Raw genomic sequence first — 22,246 nt, 5'->3', positions numbered from 1 at the left:
TTTCAAAAGTTGATTGGGGCAGATGTTCACAGGTAAAAGGAGGGCTGGAAAATGGGAAGCCTTTGAAAATGAGATACTGAGAGTTCAGGGACAGTATGTTCCTGTTAGGGTGAAGGGCAAGGATTGTAAGTGTAGGGAGTGCTGGGTTATCAGGAATAATAACATGCTTCCCTATCTATGTAACCTCCTCCAGGACCTACACTCCTCCACGTTTCTGTGACATCATCCTGCCCCGAAACACCACCCTATCATTGTAACCACCTCCAGACCCTGCCCCCTTCCCTATCTCTGTAATCACCTCCACCACCTCCACCCCTCCCTCTCTCTGTATCCTCCAGCCCCTTCACCAAACTATCTCTGTCATGTCCAGTGCACATGTAGGAGACACGTCACGTGCACAAAGATTGCTCGTCAGTGACAGACTCTTTGTTTCATGCGAAGTTCTCAGGATCTGACAGGAAGGGTCCATCACATCAACAGCCAGAGGACATTTCCCCGTGTCTTTCCACTGAAACTGAATTTCTGTAAATCCAATGAATTGGTTGCTTGACTCCAGGTCCATTTGCTGAAACAGGATCCTTTAAAACTGAGAGTAACTGGCCATGCGAGAGTTAATGATGAGAAAACAGATTCATTCAGAATCGGAGAGTAAATGTGCATCCTGGAAACAGTGAAGGGGGACATGACAGAGTACCTCACTTTCTTATCTCTGTCACCATTTTCTTTTGTTTTGTTTGTTTTTCGATGACAGTCAGTGAAGATTATTTACACCCCAATCTTTTGTTTCTTCTCTTCTCCCATTCTCCCACCTTGCCCCCACCCATGGTTCCTTGCACCATTTTGGTCAATATTGTTACTCTGTCATTTCAGCCTCTCCTGCCCTCCAGCCCATCACAGCCTTTCCCTTCTGCTCTTCTTCCCACCTTCCAGCTGAGACACAAGTAACAATGCAGGTAGTTCCCTCTCACACACACTCACATTATCACTGACAGAGATACAGAGACACAGAAGGGTCATCAATCCCACAGACTCAGACAGAGACACTGTTCAGTCCCACTTTGATCCCACCCTCCAGTGACATTTTTATTCAAACACTCAAACAGAACAAGAGAGAAAAAAAATTATTTATATTTCTCTCCAAACTGGTCTGTAGACAAATCCCTGCCTCCAATAATACGTTATGGAGATTTATAATTTGAAAAGCTGTATAATCCAGATACATTAAATTAAATAAAAACAGAGACTGCTGGAAATATTCAGTCACTTTCTCTGATGAAAGGTCATTGGCCAGAAACGTTCATTCTGTTTCTCTCTCTCTCTCTACAAATGCTGTCTGACATATAAAGTATTTGCAGCATTTTCTGGTTTACATCATGTTCAGAAGGCACGCAAGTTATTCAATTCAAATTGATACTCCCATTAGAGGTCAGGTTCTTTATAATTGATATATCACATAGAAAATTATTTGTACACTGCAATATTAAAGATTCAATTACAATCGTAAATAGAGATAAGCATTTAGTATATGAACGTAATCCATCAGACTTGTAAAGAATAACAGAGACCTGAATGCAGACTGAATCTCGCTCTCATTTACAAGACTCAGAAAAAGTTTCTACAAATCACACTTACATATTGTAATGTCCAAAGACCCCACTGTCAACTCCATACACTTTAACTTGTCGACCAGTCTATCCTTTTCCATAGCTATTTTAAAACTAATCGAATAGCAGTTAGTGCTCCCCATTAATACCTCCATCACTTGTCCTACCTTATTTCCTGAGAGAAGGTTGGGTATTGCCCCTTCTCGTGGAGGACCGCCTTCCTATTAATTGAGAAAGTTTTCCTGAATATACCGAGTAAATTCTCCAATCCATTCCCAGTCCATATTTCGAAGGTTAAAATCCCCTTTTCTTGCAACCCTATAATTCTTACAGCCTTTGGCGAGCTCCCCACGTATTTTCTCCCCAATTTCCTGCTGAGTATTGGGGGGGATGGGGGCGCAGGGCGAGAGTATAATCCGAACAATGTGATCACACCCTTCATTTTTCTCAGTTCCATCCATACAACTTCACTGGATGATCCATCAGGAATATCCTCTCTGAGTACTGCCATGACGTTTTCCCTTATCAAAAACACCACTCCCCTCCTCTCTTGCCTCCTTCTCTCCTTCCTATAAACACACCTTCAGTGCAGGATTGCAATTGAACACAGACCTTGTGTTTCAGAGGTAGGGGCACTGCCACTGCACCACAAAAGCCCCGCAAATCAGAATTAAACCACAGAGAACATTCATAACACCTGACATAATAAGAGACACCAATGTTCGAGTGTCTGTATAATGGCGACCACAGGACCAAACCATAACATCTTCGATCACAAGGTGCAGAGAGCAACTCTCACCCAGATTTACAAAGTTTCAATAGTTTAAATCCCTTATCAGGAATACTAACATGGCAAGAATCATTTTGAATAATTTATTGATAATTCCGGATGTTTTCAGCGTTGAGGTAATCTGTGTTTTCATGCTGCACTCAATCTCTCTCCATCAAACACTGATGTCCCACGTTTCCCAGCCCTTTAACCGATACCATGGAGGATCACCTGGAGATTGTGAGGTGCCCCCACTCTTCACATTAGTGTTTCATTCAAATGTGAACAAACAGATTATGACAATGCATATTAAGTGCTCAAATAAATATACATGTATTTCTAAAATTAAGTTTTAAAGACTGGACAATTCTATTACATTAATTAACGCAATGATAACTTTCATTCCGCGAGCAATATTGTTTTCCAATCAAACACTCCCATCTCTGAATCTCATTGTGTTCCAAAGGTATCCTTCTCTCAAGAATGCCCATTCAGTAACTCTTCCCTCAGTGAGCTGGATAGCTGGTTTGCAATATAAAGGCATGTCAACTGCATTGGCCCTGTTCCCACATTAGATGATGCTACGATGAAGGACTCTTCTTACCCTGACCTGAGCTATGGTGACCCCGAGGTTACGCTCAGCACCTTCACTAAGGATCTAGTCCAGGGTGTAGAATTAAAGAGCCTTTATTGGTCAGTGCATTGAGTGTAGGAGTGTGGCTGTACATGACATGAGTTAGGCCACTTTTGGAATACCATATTCAATTCTGGTCTCCCTGCTATAGGAAAGATGTTGTTAAACTTGAAATGTTGCAGAAGAAATGTACAAGAATGTCACTTGCCCTTGAGGGCTTGTCCTAATGGAGGCTGAGCAGTAACCTGTTTCTGAACAAAGAGACCTTGGAGTGCAAGTTCATAGCTCTTTGAAAGTGGAGTCGCAGGTAGATATTATAGTGAAGAAAGCATTTAGTATGCTTTCCTTTATTGGTCAGCGTACTGAGTACATGTGTTGGGAGGTCGTGAGGTGGCTGTACAGGACATTGGTTCGGCCACTGTTGGAATACTGCATGCAATTCTGGTTTCCTTCCTATCGGAAAGATGTTGTGAAACTTGAAAGGGTTCTAAAAAAAATTACAAGGCTGTTGCCAGGTTTGGAGGATTTGAGCTATAGGGAGAGGTTGAACAGGCCGGGGCTGTTTTTCCTGGAGCATCGGAGGCTGAGGGGTGACCTTATAGAGGTTTACAAAATTATGAGAGGCATGGATAGGATAAGTAGACAGAATCTTTTCTCTGGGGTGGGGAAGTCCAGAACTAGAGGGCATAGGTTTAGGGTGAGAGGGGAAAGATATAAAAGTGATCAAAGAGGCAACTTTTTCACACAGAGGGTGGTAAATGCATGGAGTGAGCTGCCAGGGGAAGTGATAGAGGCTGGTACAATTGTAACATTTAAGAGGCATCTGGATGGGTATATGAATAGGAAGGGTTTGGAAGGATGTGGGCTGGGTGCTGGCAGGTGGGACGAGATTGGATTGGGATATCTGGTCTGCATGGACAAGTTGGAGCAAAGGGTCTGTTTCTGTGCTGTAACATCTTTGTAACTCTCTGAATCTATGACCTCAGAGAGGTTTGCTAAATCATGAACAGCGTGGATAGGGTGAAGAGCCAAGGTCTTTTCTATGGGGAAGAGGAGTTCATACTGGTGCGCACAGGGTAAAGGTGAGATGGGAACATTTAAGATGGACCCAAGGGGCAACTTTTCTCAAATAGAAGTCAGTGCGTGCATGGAATGAGCTGCAAGAGGAAGTGGTGGAAGCTGGTACAATGACAGCATTTGAAAGGCATCCAGATGGTTATATGAATAGGAAGGGTTCAGAGGGATTGGGGCCGTGTGCTGGCAAATGGGACTAGATCTGTTCAGGGTGAATGGGTTTAACGGAGCGGTCTGTGTCCATGCTATGACAATTTAACTCTCAGTCATCAGCATAGAGAAAACGGACAGACACGGTTGTTGGTAGATCATTTGTCTGAATGTTGAAAAGTGTTTAGATCAACCCTGTGTCCAACCCTTGGACAGTCTGCCCCATGCACTTCCTACCTTTCATAGAGTCATAGTGTCATAGAGATGTACAGCACGGAAATAGACTGTTGGTTCAAACCTTCCATACCATCCAGATACCCGAAATTAATCTAATCCCATTTGCCCCACATCTCGCCAAGCCCTTCCTATTAATATAGGCATCCAGATGCCTTTTATATGTTTTAATTGTACCAGCCTTTTCCTCTGGCAGCTCATTCCACGTACATATCAGTCTATACAAGAAGAAGACTGCCCCTTAAGTCCCTTTAAAATCTTGCCCCTCTCACCTTGAACCTATAACTTCTAGTCTCGGAAACAGATATTGGCTATTTCCCCTTTTCCATTCCCCTCATGATTTTATAAATGTCTACAAGGTCACCCCTCAACCTTCGAGCCGCAGCCTATTCAGCTTCTCCCTCTAACTCAAAACTTTCAATCCTACAACACCCTTGTCAACCTTTTCTGAACCCTTTCAAGTTTTATAACATTCTTCCTGTGGCAGGGAAAATAAAATTGAATGCAGTATTTCAACAGTGGGCTAACCAATGTCATTGACAGCCATAACATGACCTCCCAACTCCTATATTCAATGCACTGACAATAAAAGCAAGAAACCCCAGCATTGCAAAGTAGATAGAGTGGGAACCGGCATTGTGAAGGAGAGAGACTGGGACCTGTCAGTGTGAGGGAGAGAGAGTGGGAGCCGTCAGTTTGAGGGAGAGAGAGTGGGACCTGGCAGTGTGAGGGAGAGAGAGTGGGACCTGGCAGTGTGAGGGAGAGATTGAGCAAGTTATCCAAGATTGTGGAACAGGTACAGTTGGCCCATCTGCTCCAGGCTGGCCATATTTCCTTTCCCCCTCTCTCCTTCTCGTATTTTTTCCCTTCCCTACTGGAGTTCTGTCGATTGGCAGCAGTGGTACTGCATTGTGGGAAGTGTGGCAGCAGCCGTGGGTCCTGAGTGCTTTCAGATGGCCATCTTGGGCGTGGATATGGCTTTGGGCCCAAGCCCATGGTCAGAGGAAGCCCAAAGTGTCAATGAGGGAGATACATAAATGATGAAACACGGTGGACCTAGCATCAATCAAGGTGTCACACCGCTGGTCACAGGTCTCAAGTCTGGAAAGCAATTTTCCATCATCACATTCTGTCTCCTACCTTCTGTATCCAAATGGCTAGTATTCTCCTTGTATTCCACGTGACCTCATGTTTCTAAACAATTGACCATTCAGAACTTTGTTTTATGCCTTACTGAAGTAGATATAAATCACATTCACCACTCTGTATTCATCAATCCTCTTCATTACTTCCTTAAAAAACTCAATTAAGTTAATGAGACATGATTTCCCACCATGTTGACAAATTCTAATCTGCCTTTCCACATTTATGTAAATCCTCAGGATCCCTCAGGATCTCAGCTCAACATAATGCCCACCACCAATGTCAGGCTCACTGATCTATAGTTCCCTGGCTTCTCCTTCCCACATTTCTTGAAAAATGACACCATGTTCGCCAACTGGCCCGTTATCATTAACTATTGATGATATAAATATCTCAGCAAGGGGCCCAGTAATCAGTTCCCGAGCTTCTCACAGAGCTCTCGGGTACACCTGGACAGGTCCTGGGAATATATCAACCTTTATATATTTAAAGATGTCCAGCACCTCCTCCTCTGTAATATGGACACTTTTGAAGATGTCCATATTACAGATATTTATTTCCCCAAGTTCTCATGCTTCCATATCCATATCACAGTAAACACTGATGCAAAATGCTCATTTCGTGTCTCCCACATCTGCTGCGGTTCCACAGGTGGGCTTGTTGATCTTTCAGGGGCCCTATTCTCTCCATAATTACCCTTTTGTCTTTAATGCATTTATAAATCTCTTTGAATTCTCCTTAATCTTATTCGCCAAAGGTATCTCATGTCCCATATTTTCCCTTCCTGATTTCACTCTTATGTATACTTCTACTGCCTTTATACTCTTCTTGAGATTCTCCAGAATCCTGCTGTCTATAACAGACATATGCTTCCTTCTTATTTTTGAACAAAACCTCATTTTCTCTGGTCATCTGTCTTTCCCTACACCTACCAGCCTTGCCCTTCACCCTAACTGGAACATACTGTCTCTGGATTCTCATTATCCTATTTTTGAAGGCTTCCAACTTTCCAGCCATCCTTTACCTGAAAATACCCACCTCCAACCAACTTTTGAAAGTTCTTGCCTAATATCATCAAAATTGGCCTTCCTCTAAATTCAAATCTCTAACTTTTAGATCTGCTCTGTCTTTTTCCATCATTTATTTAAATCTGATAGGGTTATGGTCACTGGCCCTGAAGCGCTCCACCACTGATATCTCAGTCACCTACCCTGCTTTATTTCCCAAGAGTAGGTCAGGTTTTGCTCCTTCTTTAGTAAGTACATCCACATACTGAATCAGAACATTTGCTTGTAGACACTTAGCAAATTCCTCTCTAACCAAGACATTAACACTATGGCAGTCCCAGTCTGTGCTTTGAAAGGTTCAAATCCCTTACAATCACCACACTGTTATTCTTACAGATAACTGAGATCTTCAAACAAATTTGCTCCTCAATTTCCCACTGACTTTTGGGAGTCGACAACAGAATCGTATTTAGGTGATTATTCCTGTAAGTACATCCAGGGAAATTATTCCCTCCCTACCAGCACTGTGGGTCAACCCACAGCAAGTGGCCTGCAGTGATTCAAGAAGGCAGCTCACCACCACCTTCTCAAGGGGCAACTAGGGATGGGCTATCAGTGCTGGTCAGCCAGTGACACCCATTGTCCCATAAATGAATAAAAAATAATTTAGGTGGAACTGAAAAATAAGAAAAGGATAATTACCTTTAATACAGCCGTAATGTTATCCCTCATCAAAAAAAAAACACACCACTCCCTTCCCTCTCTTGCCCCCTTTCAATCCTTCCTCTAGCATCTATTACCCTGGAACATTAAGCTGCCAGTCCTGTCCATCCCTGAGCCATGTCTCTGTCATTTCTATGATATCCCAGTTCCATGTTCCTAACCATGCCCTGAGTTCACCTGCCTTACCTATTAGGCCACTTGTATTGAAATAAATGCAGTTTAATTTATCAGTCCTACCTCGTTTCTGCTGTGTTCTGGCCTGCCCTGGTATAATTGATAAGCTTGTCTTCCCAACGATACCAGTCTCAGACTGATCTCTTTCCCCACCTTCTTCCTGGGTATCAATTCCAAACCCCTTCGACCCCCAAGCAACTCTAGCAAATCTCCCCATCAGTATATCAGTCCCCTGGCAAGTCAGGTGCAACTTTTCCTTCTTACACAGGTCTCTTCTACCCCAGAAGAAATTCCAATGATTCAAAAATGTGAATCCTTCTCCCCTATGCCAGCTCCTCCGCCGTGCATTCATCTGCTCTACCCTCCTAGTCCTACTCCTTCTGGGACATATCAGATGTTAAGAGATACACTGCAGGAGTTGGGGTGACATGTTGAAGTTGTACAGGACAGTTGTGAGGCTTCTTCTCGAATAGTGTTCTAGAAAGGATACTATCAAACTGGAGAGGGTTCAGAAAAGATTATATCTGTCTAACCTCTCTCAGCCCCTATAACGCTCGTTTCCTCTGAAACCTCTTCCAGACCTTACACCCATACTGATCTCTTTAAACTCCTGCAGTCCCAAAATTCCTCCAGATCTCTATAATTGTCACCAGCCCCTAGGTACCTCCCTATCTCTGTAACCTCCTCCAGCCCCAAGGCTCCTCCCGATCTCTGTAACCTCCTCCAGCCCCTACATCCCTCCCGATCTCTGTAACCTCCTCCAGCCCCTACATCCCTCCCGATCTCTGTAACCTCCTCCAGCCCCAAGGCTCCTCCCTATCTCCGGAACCTCCTCCAGCCCCTACTCCCCTCCCTATCTCCGTAACCACCTCCAGCCCCTAAACCCCTCCCTATCTCGAACCTCCTCCAGCCCCAAGCCTCCTCCCTATCTCTGTAACCACCTCCAGCCCCTAGGCTCCTCCCTATCTCCGTAACCACATCCAGCCCCTACACCCCTCCCTATCTCTGGAACCTGTTCCAGCCCCTAGGCTCCTCCCTATCTCCATAACCACATCCAGCCCCTACACTCCACCCTATCTCTGTTACCTCCTCCAGCCCCAATTTCCTCTCTATCTTGGAACCCCCTCCAGGGTCTTCACTCCTCCCTATCTCTGTAACCACCTCCAGCCCCTACACACCTCCTTATCTCTGTAATCACCACCAGTCCCTACACCCCACCCGATCTCTGTAACCACTTCTAGTCCCTACACCCCTCCCTATCTCTGTAATCACCTCCAGCCCCTACACCCCTCCCTATCTCTGTTACCTCCTCCAGCCACAATTTCCTCTCTATCTTAGAACCCCCTCCAGGGTCTACACTCCCTCCTGTCTCTGTAACATTCTCCAGCCCCTACATCCCTCCCTATCTCTGTAACCATCTCCAGCCCTTACACCCCTGAGCACAGCAAGAAGATAAACTTCATCTTTGAAATCAGAGCACCTGAAGGGTACCCAAGCAGACAACATGCAAAACTCCACACAGCCACCGAAGGCTGGAATCAAACTCTGGTCCCCTGGCACTGTGCTCCAGCAATGCGAACCTCTCAGCCACTCTTGGCCAGGGGACTTTTTTTGGATCCATATCTTCTTGCTGTGCTCAGATTCACAGCTTTATTATGAACGGTCAAATCACCAAAATTCCAATTTCGCATCAGAGAGAGAGAGATGACGGATGGTGAAGTTTGATTTAATTTGATTTACTATTGTCACATTTTTTCAAATAAATTCATGGGATGGGGGCACCATTGGCCAGGCCAGTGTTTATTGCCCATCCCTAATAGACCAGAGGGCAGTTAAGAGTCACAGTATAAACAGGTCCTTCCCGTCTCCTGGTTCTCTCTTCATCCAAGGGTTACCCCTCCCACATTGTTGTGGGCTCGATGGCAGGTTCCTTCCTGAAAGAGCATCTCAGCCCATGCTGGGGCGTGGGTTATTGGACTTGGCTGGCTTTGTGTTCTCTCTGGTTGTAGGTTCTCCAATCGCGATCCTCTCGTTTACTTCACCCGGGCGACACCGGTCCAGGAACGACTGGAGAGAAGCAGAGACCGCGGAAGGAAACGCCTGTAGTCAGGCAGGCAGACAGGAGCGAGGGGAGCCCGGACTCCCAGAGAGAAACAATGGAACATTGGCTGGGTATCATCCAGAGGAGGGCGGGAGGAGTTACTGAGAGAGACAGAGAGAGGGAGAGGAGTTAGTGAGACAGAGAGAGAGAGGGAGGAGTTACAGAGGGACAGAAAGAGAGGAGGAACGAGAGAGGAGTTACTGAGGGAGAGGGATGAGTTAGTGGAGGAGTGCAATTACAAAGGGAGAGGGATTATAGAGGGAAAGGGATTACAAAGGGTTAACGGAGAGAGGGAGAGGTGTTAAAGTGGGAAAGGAATTCTAGATGGAGAGCAGTTTCGGGGGGAGAGGGAGTGAAAGTCGGAGTCATTCGTTGATTCTTGGGGAAAAGGAAAGACAAGTCTAACAAGGAGAGGGGACTGGCTGGTGCGACCTCTCCAGCAAATTGCAGTCACTCCTTCCCCACGGTCGAGTTAAGGCAGTGCTGCCCAGCACAGAGAGCATCCATTCTGCATTTGCCTATCGCCTGTAGACTGGGGACACTGCCCTCTGGAAAGTGCCATGCCCAAGCTGAGCCAGCGTTGTACCCGCTGGTCGTGCCTCAGATCATCACTGTGTGTGCTCAGTGTGGTCTTGTTGTGCCAAAGGCTGCTGGTCCAGAGAGTAGGGGGCCGGCTGACCCTCAGGCTGGTGAAACCAGGCGCCAGTCCAATGCAGGAACACCTCCTGCTGGTCGACGAGAACTCCACCTGCTGGCAGATCATCCAGGGGGACAGGCAGGTGGTGGAAAGGGCCCTCCTCAACTCCATTACTATCTCCCTCAAGCACCAGGCCGTCACTGAGGGAGATTATCTGAACATGACCCGAAATTCCAGAGATAGGGAGGGTTGTAGGGTGTGGAGGACGTTACAGAGAAATTGAGGAATGTAAGGGCTGGAGAAATTGCAGATCGTTTGTGAGGGCCCGCAAGTATATCACTGTCCCCCTGAGCCCTGAGGAGGAACACTTCCCCTTGGCTTTCTCCATGGTCATCCACCAGAGCATTGAGATGTTTGAGAGGCTTCTACGGAGCATTGACACCCCACAGAATGTCTACTGTATCCACGTGGACTGCAAATCCCCGAGTCAATTTCATGCGGCCGTTCGGGCCATCGCTTCGTGTTTCCACAATGTCTTTGTCGCAGCCAAGCTGGAGTGGGTCACCTATGCTGGCTGGAGCAGAGTTCAGGCAGATCTCAATTGCATGATGGAGCTGCTGGGGAGCCCTGTCCCCTGGAGGTACTTCATCAACATGTGTGGCCAAGACATCCCCCTGAAGACCAACCGGGAGATAGTCCGCAGCCTCAGAGCTCTGAACGGCTCCAACGTGATTGAACCCTGGTGCAGGATCCGACTCAAAAAGGTAACCGCATTCCTGTCTGCTGGGCCTCTCTCCATCCAAGTGTTTTCCATCCTCCCTCCCTCCATCATCTCTCTCTCTCTCTCCCTTCCAGTCCTTCATTCCCAACTGTACGAAGAGAGACAGGGTTGTTAAAATTGTTCAACTGCATGGAGGGAGGTTCAGAATGTACAAAGGAATAGAGAGGAGTTGGAGAGTTGAGCTGCAAACAGAGTAGAAGGGCAATTGACGTTTCAGGTCGGGAACTTTCATCAGAACCCAGGGAGGGGAAGGGGCTGCAGAAAAAAATGGGGGTGTGGGGCTGGGGAAAGGTGGGTGGGATGGCGATTGGTGGATGCAGGGAGGAGGTGGCTGTGATTGGACAGTGGGTGGGGGGGAGCAGATGGGTGGAAAGGAAGATGGTCAGGTGAAAGGGATGGCGTAGAAAGAGAGGGCTGGGCCTGGGATAAGGAGGGATATAGACTGATTACGAGAGTATACAGGAATGTGGGTAGGTTAAGAGTGGAGGGGAAAGTGAGGACTACAGATGCTGGAGATCAGAGGCAAGAGTGTGGCACTGGAAAAGCACAGCAGCTCAGGCAGTATCTGAAGAGCAGAAGAATCAATGTTTTGGATATAAGCCCTTCATCAGGAATGAGGCTTGGGGACCAGGAAACTGAGAGATAAGTGGGAAGGGTGTGGGGCTGGGGGTGGAATGTAGCTGGGAATGTGATAGAGAGATGAAGGTATGTCGGGGGGTGGGGGGGAGCGTGGGGTTGTGGAAGGTGGAGTGGACAGGTGGGAAGGAAGGTGGACCAGTCAGGAGGGTGGTGCTGAGTTGGAGGCTTAGGACTGCGATAAGTTGGGGTGGGGAAATGAGGTAACTAGTGAAATCAACAATGATCTGCCTGGTTGCAGGGTTCCAAGGTGGAATATCCAGGCATCAGCGGGTAAGGGTTTGATGATGGAGGAGGCCCAGAACCTGCATGCCCTTGGTGGGAGGGGGAGTTAAAGTGGTAAAAACAATGACTGCAGATGCTGGAAACCAGATTCTGGATTAGTGGTTCTGGAAGAGCACAGCAGTTCAGGCAGCATCCAAGGAGCTTCGAAATAGACGTTTCGAGCAAAAGCCCCTAATCAGCCCTTCCTGATGAAGGGCTTTTGCCCGAAACGTCGATTTCGAAGCTCCTTGGATGCTGCCTGAACTGCTGTGCTCTTCCAGCACCACTAATCCAGAAGGGGGAAGTTAAAGTGTTCAGCCACGAGGCGGTGGGGTTGGTTGGTGGGTGTGGGTGTCCCAGAGATGTTCTCTGAAACAATCTACAAGTCAGAGTTCTGTCTCCCGGATGTAGAGGAGACCACATCTGTGAACTGTGTCTGCAGGAAGAAGATAAAAATCACAACACCAGATTATAGTCCAACAGATTGATTTGGAAGCACCACCTTTCGAAATGCTGCTCCTTTATCACAACCACCTGATGAAGGTGCAGTGCTTCCAAATAAACCTGTTGGATATAAACTGTTGTTGTGTGGTTTTTAATTTTGTCCACTCCAGTCCAACACGGGCACCTCCAAGTCATGTCTGCAGGATGAGTTTCAAGACAGCGTGCAGATTTTCAAATCCACGGTCAACTCAATCCAAGTAAATAACAAATCTCAAGATTGAGAGGAAAGATATTATTAAAAAGCTAATGATGAATATTGAGTACTATGGCCCAATGCTGAGAATGTTTAGCATCTCCATAAATTCTTGAGATTGGCACCCTTGGTAATGTTGGTGGAATTGAGGGCAATGATGATGTGAAGCAGGGCATTATCTCTCCACAATACCCTCCCCTCTAATCTTCACCATCAGATTCCTCTCCCACCCTAATCTCTCACAGGGAGCTCCACTTCAATCAATCCCTCTCCAACTCAATTTCTGACCCGTCTTCCTCCAAGTGACACGCATTGTCTCTGGGTTCTCCTCAAATTCTTGGCAGACCAGTTCTCTATTCACCGATTTTTACCACCCTTTTCAAAAGAACGAACATAGGTATTGGCCTAGGTCCGAGGAAAAGAGTGACATTTGAGACAGTTTCTGTCCCTCATTAAGAATCAGTTCTGTGTATCTCACCGGTTTCAATAAGCCCCAATCTTTCTCAGAATAAATCTCTCGAGCATTATTCCCCAATAGGGTTTTTACAAATACATTAAGGACAAAAGGGTTACTAGGGAGTGAATAGGGCCCCTGAAATAACTGCAAGGCGGCCTTTGTGTGGATCCACAGGAAATGGGGGAAATACTAAATTAATATTTTGCATCAGTATGTACTGTGGAAAAGGATATGGAAGATATAGACTATAGGGAAATAGATGATGACATCTTGCAAAAGGTCCAGATTACAGAGGAGGAAGTGCTGGATGTCTTGAAATGATTAAAGGTGGATAAATCCCCAGGACCTGATCAGGTGTACCCGAGAACATTGTGGGAAGCTTGAGAAGTAATTGCTGGGCTCTTGCTGAGATATTTGTATCATCGATAGTCACAGGTGAGGTGCCGGAAAGAAGGGCGGTAAAGACAAGCCAGAGAACTACAGACCAATGGACCTGGCCTCAGTGGTGGGCAAGTTGTTGGAGGGAACCTTGAGGGACAGGATGTACATGTATTTGGGAAGGCAAGGACTGATTAGGGATAGTCAACACGGCTGTGTGCATGGGAAATCATGTCTCACAAACTGGATTGTGATTTTTGAAGAAGTAACAAAGAAGATTGATGAGGTCAGAGCAGTAGATGTGATCCATATGGACTTCAGTAAGGCGTTTGACAAGGTTCCCCATGGGAGACTGATTAGCAAGGTTAGATCTCATGGAATAAAGGGAGAACTAGCCATTTGGATACAAAACTGGCTCAAAGGTAGAAGACAGAGGGTGATGGTGGAGAGTTGTTTTTCAGACTGGAGGCCTGCGACGAGTGGAGTGCCACAAGGATCGGTGCTGGGCCCCCTACTTTTTGTCATTTACATAAATGATTTGGATGCGAGCATAAAAGGTACAGTTGGTACGTTTGCAGATGACACCAAAATTGGAAGTGTAGTGGACAGCGAAGAGGGTTAACTCAGATTACAACAGGATCTGGACCAGATGGGCCAATGGGCTGAGAAGGGGAAGATGGAGTTTAATTTAGATAAATGCAAGGTGCTGCATTTTGGGAAAGCAAATCCTAGCAGGACTTATACACTTAATGGTAAGGCCCGAGGGAGTGTTGCTGAATAAAGAGACCTTGGAGTGCAGGTTCATAGCTCCTTGAAAGTGGAGTTGCAGGTAGATAGGTGAAGAAGGCATTTGGTATGCTTTCCTTTATTGGTCAGAGTATTGAGTACAGGAGTTGGGAGGTCATGTTGTAGCTGTACAGGATATTGGTTAGGCCACTACTGGAATATTGTGAGCAATTCTGATCGCCTTCCTATCGGAAAGATGTTGTGAAACTTGAAAGGGTTCAGAAAAGATTTACAAGAATGTTGCCAGGGTTGGAGGATCTGAGCTATAGGGAGAGGATGAACAGTCTGGGGCTGTTTTCACTGGAGCGTCGGAGGCTGAAGGGTGACCTTATAGAGGTTTACAAAATTATGAGGGGCATGGATAGGATAAATAGACAAAGTCTTTTCCCCAGGATCGGGGAGTCCAGAACTAGATGGCATAGATTTAGGATGAGAGGGGAAAGATATAAGAGACACTTAAGGGGCAACATTTTCACGCAGAGGATGGTACCTGTATGGAATGAGCTGCCAGAGGATGTGGTGGTGGCTGGTACAAATGCAACATTTAAGAGGCGTTTGGATGGGTAAATGAATAGGAAGGGTTTGGAGGGATATTGGCTGGGTGCTGCCATAGGGGAACTAGATTGGGTTGGGATATCTGGTCGGTGTGGAAAGGTTGGACCGATGGGTCTGTTTCCATGCTGTACATCTCTATAACTCTATGACTCTATAATTAACCCCAAATCTTCAGTCAGTGCAAAAGGAAGAATTTTACACTAACCTTTCCAACCTCCCCATCTTCTGCCTGATCCGATTGCTGATGGTGTTTTCAAAGCTTTGTTTTCTCTTGGTAAAGTCCAGCTGTTTTGATGATCTCTCTGATCACATTCACTCTCAGACAGATCAGCCCGAGACACGGTCAGTGCAGTGACCTAGTCTTCCCTGTGTTTCCTGACACAGCCTCGTGTCTCAGTTGAAGCCAGTTTACAAACCAGTTGTGATGTCTGAACTCTCTCTGTGATGTACACGGTGAGGTCACACTTATTCTGTGAGGTCACACTTTGACCTGTCCAGTTCAAGTGGCCTCACTGCGATCAAACAGGGAGTAAGCCGGGGAGGACCGAAACCCTCACCTTTCTCAGGTTACAATGTGTTCATATGCCAGAATATACAAAGCAGTTCTAGACATAGACATTAGGGCGTATAGGTGATGCTCAATGACACGGAGTCAGAGACACACAGATACAGATTGAGACTGCCCTGGAGAGGTCTCAGAGCTGACTCGGAGACACACGCGATCTGTACGACAGCAGATGGGGATGAATCATTCTTTGTTCCCTGCAGTGTACTGGGCATGCTCAGTGTAGAAACCCAAAACAGCTGACTGATGATGGAGCAGTTTGAAGGGGGATGGAGGGGTGAGGCCAGGGAGGGTATGGGTCTGGGCCCACTATACAGAGAGGTGTGGGTTTCACTCCCTGTCTGTCATATCCTCTTGCTTCACTTTCTACATCAGTCTGCAGCCTTGTCCACTGTGGCATTTCAAAATATCATCCATATAATTCCGAATTGTCTTCAGGGTTCACACCTCTACACTCATTAGGCTGTGCTTTCCAGCTCTTTCTCTTATCCTCCAGCCATTTAGTTGTTGACACGTTACTCCTCTTCAACTAAAGGGTTCAGTTTCCTTCACTTAAATCTGTGCCCCGGTCATTAATCCCCCCATCCATGGGAAATGTTCTCTTCCTGTATACCCTACGCCCATCATAGTTTTATACATCTCAGTCATGTCTCCTCTCCATCACCTCTGCTTTAATGAAAACAATCCCAGTCTATCCACACTCTCTTCAGAACTAAAACTCTCCAAGCCCAGGGAACGTCCTGGTTAATCTCCTCTGCACCCTCTCCAATGCACTCACATCCCTTCTAGAATGTACAGAACTCTGTTGGCAAATATTTCAAGTGAGTTTGAGAACGGTAACGTCAAACCTTAGACATTGCTGGTAGCGTCATGGACAGTTCAAGAGTGTTCTGTTCTGGATGGAATTCGATTGGTCAGAATGTTGAGCTTTACACAAAACACACTAAATTCTTACACCACAATTAAAATGCAAACAATGAAAAAAACACAACTTGAACCGATTGGAATACAGAACAAAATAATATATTATTTAATTCTACCAATCAACTGTTTCAATATAGCCACATCATACAAACAGATCCATAGTAAAGGCAAATTCAGCAAAACAGACTTCCCTCACTTACTATCTCCTCCAATCCAAAAGACAGGAACACAAAAACAAACAATCTCACAGCAGGGAGAGAGTTCAAGCTTTTTTCCTGCAGCAGAGAGAGGTGACAGCTGTGACGAATAGCTTCAGCACCAAATAATACAACTTCAGTAACTGAAAGCAGCACTGAGCCCCGGGATCGGTAAGAGCCAGACTCCACTTGAACAAGCTGCTTTGGTCATAATTTAAGAAAGCCCAAAGTTATTGACTCTGCTTTCCATGGAACATACACCTTGGCACCAGGTTGATAACATCCCTCATCAAGAGAAACAGAACACATCCTCCTTAAAGGGGCAAGGTATCAGTCTGCTCACAGTGGGGTCGGGGACACCGACACTGTGGGGTCGGGGACACCGACACTGTGGGGTCGGGGACACCGACACAGTGGGGTCGGGGACACCGTAACTATTAGATGAGAAATGCACAGTCCTATCCCAGCAGTTTCAGCAGAGTGAACCCTGTCTTAGATTAGATTCCCCTACAGTGCAGAAACAGGCCCTTTTGCCCAACCAGTCCACACCGACCCTCCGAAAAGTAACCCACCCAGACCCATTTCTCCCCATTTCTGCACCTAATATTATGGGCACTTTAGCATGGCCAATCCACCTGACCCACTCATCTTTGGACTGTGGATGGAAACTGGAGCACCCAGAGGAAACCCACGCAGATACAGGGAGAATGTGCAAACTCCACACAGACAGTCATTCGAGGCTGGAATCGAACCTGGGGCCCTGGTGCTGTGAGGCAGCAGTGCGAACCACTGAAACACCGAACCCGGGCATCCTCCTGCATCTGGAGCGTGTCCCAGCGGCAAAATAAAACGGTGTGGTCCTCGCCGTCGCGGTGGTCAGCGATCCCTCTTCCTTCACCAACATCAGTTCCCCACCATCACACAATATCCTCCAGTGTAAACAAAATCCCTTGGAGCTAAGTGAGGAGGGGGTGGTGGGGGAATATAAAATAAAATTGGTAACGGTCACCCAGCCCCGCTTACCGGAAAGATGTCTCACTGTGGGGAAGGGACCAGGCTCAATCCCCTCCCCCTCAGCCCCCAATGTCCACCATCATTACCTTCAGGACCAGGACTTTACTGACACAGTCCACTCTCCCTCCATCCCCCAATAACCACCATCGTTACCTTGAGAACAGGGACTTTACTGACACAGTCCACTCTCCCTCCATCCCCCAATAACCACCATCGTTACCTTGAGAACAGGGACTTTGTTGACACAGTCCACTCTCCCTCCATCCCCCAATAACCACCATCGTTACCTTGAGAACAGGGAATTTACTGACACAGTCCACTCTCCCTCCATCCCCCAATAACCACCATCGTTACCTTGAGAACAGGGACTTTGTTGACACAGTCCACTCTCCCTCCATCCCCCAATAACCACCATCGTTACCTTGAGAACAGGGACTTTGTTGACACAGTCCACTCTCCCTCCATCCCCCAAGAACCACCATCGTTACCTTGAGAACAGGGACTTTACTGTCACAGTCCACTCTCCCTCCATCCCCAAAAAACCACCATCGTTACCTTGAGAACAGGGACTTTGTTGACACAGTCCGCTCCCCCTCCATCCCCCAATAACCACCATCGTTACCTTGAGAACAGGGACTTTGTTGACACAGTCCACTCTCCCTCCATCCCCCAATAACCACCATCGTTACCTTGAGAACAGGGACTTTGTTGACACAGTCTGCTCTCCCTCCATCCCCCAATAACCACCATCGTTACCTTGAGAACAGGTATTTTGTTGACACAGTCCGCTCTCCCTCCATCCCCCAATAACCACCATCGTTACCTTGAGAACAGGGACTTTGTTGACACAGTCCACTCTCCCTCTGACCCTTGTCCTTTCTGGGTGGGACCGCCACCATTTTAGCTCCAGGCCCCGCCCCCCGCCGCGCGCGAGCTGGCGGTTAACGGCCGCCTCGTGCCCCGAGTGACCGTTAGCAGCTGCTTCAGAAAATAAACTCTTTAAAGAGAAACAACCCTTTCAGGAGAGAAAACAGAAACACAAAAGGGCGGACTTCGGTGTCGCCAAACAAAATAATATGTATCAGAATGAAAATACTCCCACAGGCAGGGAGGTGAAAGTGATGAAGAAATTGTGTGTGGCGGCATCAAGTCCCAAAGCGCGATCTTCCGAATAACGGCCGCCCCCGGACCCCAAACATTGTCTCAGCTTTATCTCTCTCTGGGCAGATACTGCCAGACCTGAAGCACAAAGGGACTTGTTAGTCCGTGGTCAGGATTCTCTTCATGTTAAAATGCAGCTTCAGTTGGCAGTTAGGAAAGTAAATGCAATGTTAGGGCTTGTTTGAGAAGGTTAGAATAGGGATGTGTTGCTCAGGCTGTATAAGGTATTTGGAATATTGTGAGCAGTTTTGGGTCCCGTATCTAAGGAAGGATTCTTTTTATTTCAAAAATACACTTCATTCATGAAAAATATATGGATATCCATAGTTACTAAAGAAATTTGATTTTTTACGATAGCAAGTAAAGAAAACAAGACAAACATTGAAGTTGGACTCTATCCAATAAACAGACCAAAGGCATCTCTTACTTGTATAAGATTATATATATTTTTGAGGTACCCAAAGGGTCCGATAACTTAATTGATCTCCACTTGCCTTCAGCAGAAAGACCTCAAACAGTGGTCCTTCCCCAATGTGTCTTGATAGCAGCTGCCCCAAGCTTTAGTGCATCCCTCAGCACGTAGTCCTGGACCTTGGAACGTGCCAGTCTGCAACACTCGATGGGGGTCTCCTCTTTGTTTTGGAAGACCAACAAGTTTTGGGCAGAACAAAGAGCATCTTTAGCCATGTTTATGGTCCTCCAGGGACAGCCAATGTTTGTCTCAGTGTGTATCACAGAATCCTCGAATGTAGAGTTCTGCTTCACGGAGCTGCTTGGGATGAACCTCAACAAAAACCACTGCATCTTCCTGCAGACTTCCTTTGCGAAGGTACATTCCAGAAGAGGATGTGACACAGTCTCTACTCAGTCTGCAGCAGCTTCAAGGGCAGAGTGTGGTGGCACACACAGTCTAGGAAGACAAGAGGGTCTCGCAGGTAGTGTCCTTCCCACCGCCAGCAAAGCAATGCCTTGGTGTTTATTGGAAAGTTCTGGTGATGAGGCATTTTGCAAAGTTACTTTTGACAGTCTGCTCAGGGAACCAAGTTACAGGATCTACCCTCTTTTTTTGAGAAAGTCTGTAGCCTTAAAACTTGTCCGTAAACATTTCGACTAAAATGTAATGTTGAATTATAGAACACGTTTTCTGCACACTAGAAAATAGACAGGCAGGGAAGGTAAGGCAATTAAGAATATTTATCTTGGCATCAGTGAATCTGTGTAAACAGGACACAGAGTGATAACATTCATGGCTGTTCCCTTGTGAAATTAGGAACAGTGTTTGATTCTGACCTCTAAATGAAACTCTGTATCAATTAACTTCTCTCCTTAAATATTGTCCTTCACTGTTATCTTTCTAGTTAAGAACATGTAGTGTTTTTGTAAACTTGATTTGAATAAAGGAAGCCTTTTTGTGACAGTACAGCAGCGTAGCCTGCTCAGGCTGTAGAGGAGCTGATATCTTACACTCCTTAGTCATTAGAACCTAGTTAGCCTGGCTTATAGATATCAGTGTTATGGTGTAACAGTGATGCTATTGGTAATTAAAGGGGATGACTAAAATTAAACTAAACTGCCTGAAAGAGGTTTGTTTTTAATTCCAGACTTCCAAAAAGTACAATCTCTGGGACGAAACAAGAGAGGCTTACAGTTTGAGTCCACAAGGGGTTCCCTGGGCCATTTCAAATCTGTACTTTATCAATTTGATGCTCTGAGCAGGGTTCCAACAAGGGACACGTTTGAGTGAAACTGGAAAAGAGGAGCTTTACCTAAGGGTCGGGCTCACAAGGTAAGATTATATCTTGATTACTCTTTGTGTGCTGCTTCCTCCATTTCACTCTCACGGTACCCTGACGGAACCCTAAATGAGATAGTTTATCGAGAAGCAGAAAATTATGGGGTTAGAGGCCGCTGTGTTTTGTGGGGTTAGAGACCCCTGTAGTAATTGGGGTTCGAGTCCCCTGTAGATCAGTAGTTTTGTGAAGGTTTAAAGTAAATAAGATAAATATGGTGAAACCCTAGATAAGATGGAAGACAAATGTCCCCTAACAAAAATAATAAGTCTGTATCCTAACTATGAGAAACAATTAAGGAGAATATCGACCACAGCTGCTCAACAGAATAGATTTGGGGAAAAAAGAAAGGGAACTAAGCAGAAAGAAGCCATATCAGTGTGGAAAAAGGTAGCTCAAGAAAAATGGGAAAAATCCATGCAATCATCATGGAGACCAAACTTAATAAAAAGGGAATTAGTCCATTAACTGAGGAAGGATTGAACTGAATTGGACAGAACTAAAATGTAAATATGAAGCACATGATTTAGAAGCAGAATTGGAATTGGCGAGGGAGAAAATAAAAAAAATAATAAAAAGGTGAAGCAAAGAATCACAGTCGAAGCTGAAATGTCAGGGGCCCAAAGAAAAGGGAAACAGATTGCAGCTGCAGCCGTGCAGGACTAGACGGACGACAAAGACTGTTCCTTATACCCCATCTCTCCCAAAGACCCATTACAAAAAAATCCTGATCCATCCGCGAATGAGTGATGGGACTGAGATTCAGAGGAGGAAATATTTTACGCCTTCTGTCCAGTCAGCTGATCTCCTCTGATTGCCCACCAGGGACCTCCTCAAACCTCACCCACAGTACAGCCAAGGTGAACACTCCTCATAAAAAAAAGTCACCTGAACCCCACATCCTACCCCCACTCTGAGGACCAATGTGCCAAGGCCCATGCCCTTCCCTTAATGAATCATTTGTCCCTGTGTGTTTTAGGAGTGTTACAACTGCACTGATAAGTGAACCTAAGGCCACTGATTCTGATCAAATCTAACTGCTGCTTTTAAAACCAGTTCATGATCTTTAACCAAAAAGAAAACAATGTACTGCTGAAAGAACCAAAACTTTGCTAGTTCTTCAAAAAAAAGTATTTCAGTTTGACTTTAAAACAACCAGAAGTGCAAATTAGATACAAACTAATGCAATTTAAAATTCTGTTTAGAAGGATTAGGCCATCGTACAGGTTGGCAATTACAACTCTGCCTCCTAATTAGTATTTACAGACAGCCTGTGGCCTTCTACTGGGACCACATTTAATTCATTCAAGACGAAAGTACATGTGACTGCTGCACGATTATTTTAAAATTCCACCCAAATTCTCCCCACCATTCATACTATGGTAGCGGCTGCCCCTAATATAACTTCACATCAAAATGTAGAAGTCTGTACATCCCATTCTGTGGTATCCTTGCTGACCTCTAAACGTACTCAACACCTCACTGTGGCTCGACTCTGTCGCTATGAGATTTCAATACTTCAGAATCCGCTTGTCTCCTTTAGAGACTGCTCCAAAATTTACCCCGGTACATTCCTGCAGGAAGAACCTCTTGAACTGCCTGATCCTCCCCATGTTTGTGTTCTCATAAATGAACTTGTTATTAAACCATGTCCTGACGTTACGGATCAGGCTCTTGTTAACCTTGACCTTACACTTTATGTCGATGGTTCTTCTTCTACTTCTCCAAAGGACAAACGCATGTCAGGATATGCGATGGTCACTTTGTCCTAAACAATCAAGCTTATTCTGT

The sequence above is a fragment of the Chiloscyllium punctatum genome, chromosome 29 (genome assembly GCF_047496795.1).
Source record: "Chiloscyllium punctatum isolate Juve2018m chromosome 29, sChiPun1.3, whole genome shotgun sequence".
Lineage (NCBI taxonomy): Eukaryota > Metazoa > Chordata > Chondrichthyes > Orectolobiformes > Hemiscylliidae > Chiloscyllium > Chiloscyllium punctatum.
This window is presented reverse-complemented; position numbering follows the sequence as displayed.